Source organism: Xiphophorus maculatus, chromosome 10, assembly GCF_002775205.1.
Source record: "Xiphophorus maculatus strain JP 163 A chromosome 10, X_maculatus-5.0-male, whole genome shotgun sequence".
Taxonomy (NCBI): domain Eukaryota; kingdom Metazoa; phylum Chordata; class Actinopteri; order Cyprinodontiformes; family Poeciliidae; genus Xiphophorus; species Xiphophorus maculatus.
Window position 1 is genome coordinate 19,378,486 of NC_036452.1, and position 5,762 is coordinate 19,384,247.

Consider the following 5,762-nt stretch of genomic DNA (forward strand, 5'->3'; position numbering starts at 1 on the left):
GTAAACTTCCTGTTTTGTTATCCCCTATCCACAGTCCCTCACCAAGGACAGCGTGTGAGGATCCTGGTCTGTCATCCCCTGTCCTCAGTCCCTCATATAGAATGGTGCGTAAACTTCCTGTTTTGTTATCCCCTATCCACAGTCCCTTACGAGGGACGATGCAAGAGGATCCTTTTCTCTCATCCCCTGACGTCAGTCCTTCACCATCAACACACCGTGAAAATCCAACTTTGTCATCCCCTGACTTCCGTTTCCGGATGGAGACTGAAAAGGACAAAGAAGAGGAACCAACACCTTCAACATCTGGTGGAACGACAGCAAGAGCGAGTTCCAGACACGTGTGGTTTAGACCTCGCTACGTTTTAAGTGACTCTGATTAGATTGGGATCCGTAAAAACTGAAGACCTATTTGGGAAGTCACATTAGGACATCATCATTTCTCTGTTTTTTTGGGTTTTTTAAAATTAAAGCCAATGGGTTTCTAGCAAGCCTGTGGAAGCCTTACGTAGCGCCTTGCACCGGGGCTGTTCTTTATCCCGCTGCTAGATGTAGCATTTTAGATGGTGAGGATCCTGGCAGGTCTGAGGAAGCCTTAGGTAGCGCCTTGCACCGGAGTTTTCTTCATCTTTGCGATTTCTTCTCAACTCCCCCATGTTTCAGGGTGAAATAGCGGTTCTTCCCCACGCTGTGCTCTCCGATATAGTAAATTGTTCTATCCTGTTCCTCCACTAATCCAGTCTCCAAGTTTTTAATCTTTCAGGTTTTAGCTGCTCATCGCTGGATCCTTTCGTCGTCATCCATGTGGTTCCTGTCCTTCTGGACCCCTTGTTTTTCACGCTGCTCGTACGTTTTTCCACATTCACATGATACTGCTTGCCTCCTGCTGGTGGTGGGGACCATCAGCTTTACTAAATAAAAGTAGAAATAGAAATTCACTATTAGTAATTTAGAAACTGTTCAACCATGTAGAGTTAAAGTTTACATTAAGTAAGGAATGCTTGCCTGACAACATGTTGTATTAGAAACCAAATTAAAGCATCAGGACAATAAGAAATTAGAAGACAAAGGAGAACATAGACAGAATTTATGATTGAAGGATTTAATTAAAAGTTTTTATTCAGAGAGACACTAGAGAACAGGATCGGAGGAAAGGAAATGGAGAGCATGTGGAGTAAAGTTTTATGTAGATAAACTATTAATCTCATGAAACAAATAGTTTATATGGCTAACAGCATGTTCATGTGTTGCAACACAGCAACATCACAGAAGATGAATAGACATTAAAAAAATACCAAACTAGTCTCTGGTTCGGGTTCAGACTTCTCAGATCTCTGATTCTCTGGTCGTCCCAGGTTGGATCTCCTCCGCCTGTAATCCTCCACCTTCAGCACCACCAGTCAGGTGGAGGAAGATAAGAGAACCCAGTTGACAAAAAAAGTAAGAAACTTATTTTCATTTTAAATATGGAAGAAATTGAGGTCAAATTTCAAAATTGTTCTTCCTTCTGTCCACGTATATTCTATTTGTTAACCCTGTTGTCTTTTCTCTGGATTTCATTTCTACATCAACTCATGTCACATGACATGAGTTGACCAACAATTAAAGCAGAAGACCAGCTCCGCCTGTAATCCTCCTCCTTCAACACCACCAGTCAGGTGGAGGAAGATAAGAGAACCCAGTTGACTAAAAAAAGTAAGAACATTTATATCTACACAACATGATTAATCATTTCAAATATAGCTGCGGAGAGCTGAACTGAAAGTTAGAAACTGTCTGCTGTCCATGCATATTTTCCTCCTTCACTTTATCTTCTCTCTTTATTTCATTTCTCTGTGAACTCATGTGATGACTGGAGTTGACCAACAATTAAAGCAGAAGACCTGCTCCACCTGCTGATCTACTGGTTGTAACAGCTTGTGGGAAAGGTGAGGACATGATGATGACTTTGATCAGAAAATCTCTTTCAATAATCTGTCATTTAGACAGAGATTAAGGAATGTGTGTCTGATCATGTGATGATTCCCCAGCATCACTGGACCAATCAGGCGAGAGAAGACAGAGAGGACTGAGGACTGAAACGAAAATACTCTGCCTGCCAAAAAAGGTAGACGATCCAGTGGCCCCAGGTTTACACACCATCTGTTGGTACTAAATACATTTTTTACAACCTTAACTTTTCTATAGTTGAGATTATTTTCTTAATTATTCAAGAATTGAAACCTTGGTTTTCCTTCCTGTTAGATCATATAAGCAAATAAAAGAAACAAATTTTAATGTGCAAAAAGTTTATTTACTGTGAGCAACGCTACAACACTTTTATACATACAGTGCAGTAAACAATTCTCATTAAATTCCCCCCCGTTGTGACAGGTTTGAGGCAGACCGACCGCTGGGGAGATGGACCTCACCTGGCACCATTACTCTGGATGTAACAGGAAGGTGAGCAGAAACTGAAGCTGCTGAGACATCTCAGAAAAGTTTCAGCATTTCATAACGTGCGTTGGACTTTGCGTTTCTCAAGTTTGTTCTTCTGTTTCCTTAGCTCGACTCTGCTGTCAAAACATCAATGACTCGAGAAGCGGACAGCGAGATTTCTGGTGCCTGGCTGGAGACGAGATTCTGATTATTCAAGAGCCAAAACAAAATGTCAGAATAAATAGTTAGAAGGCAGATTTGTTTTCTATTTGTTGTTGTTTTTATTATTAATGCTCCACGACACAAAATGTATCGCTGCTGTAACTCTTGACTTTAATAAAATGTTCTTCTTTCAATCTGTTATTTCTGAAGTCTTTTTTTTTTTTTTACCATAATCATTTGTGGAAACATTATATATTAAAGGAACGCCCACATTTTTAATAGAACTTCATGACTGATCAAAGCACAAACTGGAGAACAGGATTAAAAGAAATGTATTTGTTTTAGTAAGTGTTAATTAATTTGTAGTTACATCAATACAAAATTCACATCTTAAAAACTAACACAAGCCAGTCACACTGAAGAAGTATCCTGATGTTGACCTTCGACCCTTAGCTTCAACTGATTCACTGAAAGGTTGGGTAGAAATGTTACCCAGAGAACGCTCTTTTTCCTTCGTGGAGTCATAACCCATGAAACAAACTGGAAGAACTGGAAGCTGAACCAGTTGGTGGATCATGTCGGTCAACTCCAAGGAGGAAAAACCGATCGCCTTTTAAGCTTCACAGCTCTGACTTACTTCTGAAAACCTTTCCTCCAGTTTGAGCCGAGACTGTGGAGAATTTTTTTTCACGGCCTGCTGCTTCTTCAGTTGCTGTTAACCAGAGTGACAAACAGGAAACGTGAGCAGAGAGAGACGGCGCCAGTCAGGACGGTTTTCACCAGCAACACCTTCCAGTTGCCCGGCATGAAGACATGAGACGGACATTACTGACAAAATAATTTATTACAATAAGAGTTTGGCTGAAATATCTTTGCAATGACTGAGAAATATGGAAAAATAAAGAAAAAACAACCAGACTTAATGATGATAAAGCTACACTGTGGTCAACAACGAACCAAGACAGAAGCTACCATCCCTTAAGTCATTGCATTGTTACATAACTTTATGTGGATTCTTTCAAACTAAGATGTTAAAATACATTCGACTCATGAGACAAGATGAGACATGATCGTGGGTTGGTAAGAGCAAGGCGGGAAATTAGCTAAATTTGGAGAAAATTAGAAATCCCCACTTTTCTGCTCACATGAACGGAATTACGGTTTCACAAATCATAAAGTGTTTTTGTTTTTGCTTTTTTTTTTTTCAAAGAATTTGTAATCAAACCATGATTCAGTCCAGGTTTGAGGACGGCGGACTCTCAGTATTCACAAAAGTTAGGGACCACATGATTAGCTGAAATCTGTGAAGACCTGAAACCACCTCAGAAAACATGTAGAGCTGCCAGTTTTAGTAGCGGTCCGTCCCCGGCCCTTTCTGTTTGCTGCAGTGAGACGTACTTGGATTTATGTGCAAGGTGAGCACAATGTGTAAATAAAACATGTCAAAGCAGGAAGTTTTCCTTTTTAACGTCTCCAAACATACTTTTTGGAGAGTATGTAGTTAACTAAAAAAAGAACCAATTGGTGTGAAATAAAAGTTTAGGTAGACAACAAAACGTTTTTTTATGGAGGCAGCCCAGCACCCAATAGAATGACCCAATCAAAGTCCAGAGCTAATCTCAGCTGGCCTGGAAGCAGATGTGCGGTCATTCTAGACGAGCAATCGGCCTCTCAGGCGTGGCCCCTCGTGACGACGGCTGCCACGCTCCGCACACACAAGCTAATTCTGCATTGTGCGGCGACTCTCTATGAAGAATCACTTATTTTCTGAGAAAAATCCAATCAAGTCATTTGAAAAGCTTCCGCCACTTTTCAAGCCTCTGCTGGTTGTGGTTTCGGTGGCCTGGGAGTTGCAGAGAGGATGAGGACCTGATCCGGGGTCAGGGCACCCGGCGACTGCAGGCTTCAGAGGCCTCTTTTTGCCCGGGTGCCCCATCTGTTTCATTAGCCAGCCCTCCTCCTGTTCTCTAATTAAGATCAGGTTCAGGAGAGGGTGTGAGCCTCACGTTGGGGGCGGGGAACGAGGGCGCGGGTCGCCGGGTACCCCTGAAATCTGATTGACCGCCCCCACCAGTAAAGGAGGAAACAAAAAAAAAAATCTGACGGATTAAAAAGTCAGTAAATTGTCATCACGAAGGTCTCAGTCGTGTTTAAAATACTCATATCAGACGTAGATTAGCGTTTTGTCCACACTGATGGTCGATGAAGGAAATGCTCCTTTTGTTCTTTAGCAACGACCACTGTTGATTATTTAAATAAAAAATAAATGGGACATCACATATTAACTTACATTTACATGTAAATACATGAGATTATAGCCAAGTGGCTAATTTCCATCTCTACGTTGACGGCCGGTGGATGTATATGATATTTAGTAATGATAGGGAAAAACAGCCTCAGATTACTGGGCAAAAAATCCCTTCATGAAGTGGCAAGAGGGGTATTTAAACAGTTGTTTGCAATTTGTAATCTATAACGATTCAATAAGTTTGGTTTTTGAGTGGATTAGCTGCATAGCGTTAGCAAAAAAATAGAGTTGTAAACAGTTAAGCTATGCTAAGCTAAATAAGCTAATCGTTTAGCTCCCTAAGCCACTGAAACAAACAAATCTACTGCATAGTTTCCACTTACTAAGCAGATCCATGTGTTTTGTTTGGTTAAATAAATAGTTTGTCATTCAAGTTTTGACCCATTTTTTTTTTATTGTAATTTAAAACTGCACTGCATTCAGTTGAAATTGTAATTTTAGCGTTCCGCCCATGTACCCCCGTCCAAAACAAAAGAAGAAAAAAAAATGTAGACGCTCCCCTGCTTCCCGGAAAGGCGGCATTCCTGTCATGCAGCTCCTGCATAAAAGCCCCAGACCTAATGACCCCACCCTAATTGCACAGTGTCAATATTGTTGCATTTGGATTCCCACAGCTCTCATATAATATGCACAGGGAGGAGATGGCTCATCAGAACTCAATACCTTGAAGCTCCAGCAAGGTGGCCGTGGCTCACCAGCACCGATATCGCATTGCACTGTGTCAACATGCTTCAGGTTTCACAGTCGTTTGTGATTTTCACATTTTGTTGTTGTTTTGATGATTTCTTTTGTGATGGAGGCAGCAGCCAGAAGAATAAAATATACTGTATGTAGTTATGTGGGACACGTTTAGCCCATTTCTGACACACGAACGGAA

At 41.1% G+C, this 5,762-nt stretch overlaps 1 long non-coding RNA gene across 1 annotated transcript; it reads left to right on the forward strand.

The window, feature by feature from the left end:
- Positions 1–1,560: 1,560 nt before the first annotated feature.
- On the forward strand, positions 1,561–2,722 carry LOC111609959. Its single transcript, XR_002753424.1, has 5 exons — positions 1,561–1,692; positions 1,856–1,925; positions 2,028–2,104; positions 2,371–2,439; positions 2,543–2,722. It is a non-coding gene; the product is annotated as an uncharacterized LOC111609959 (long non-coding RNA).
- The last annotated feature ends 3,040 nt before the right edge of the window (positions 2,723–5,762 follow it).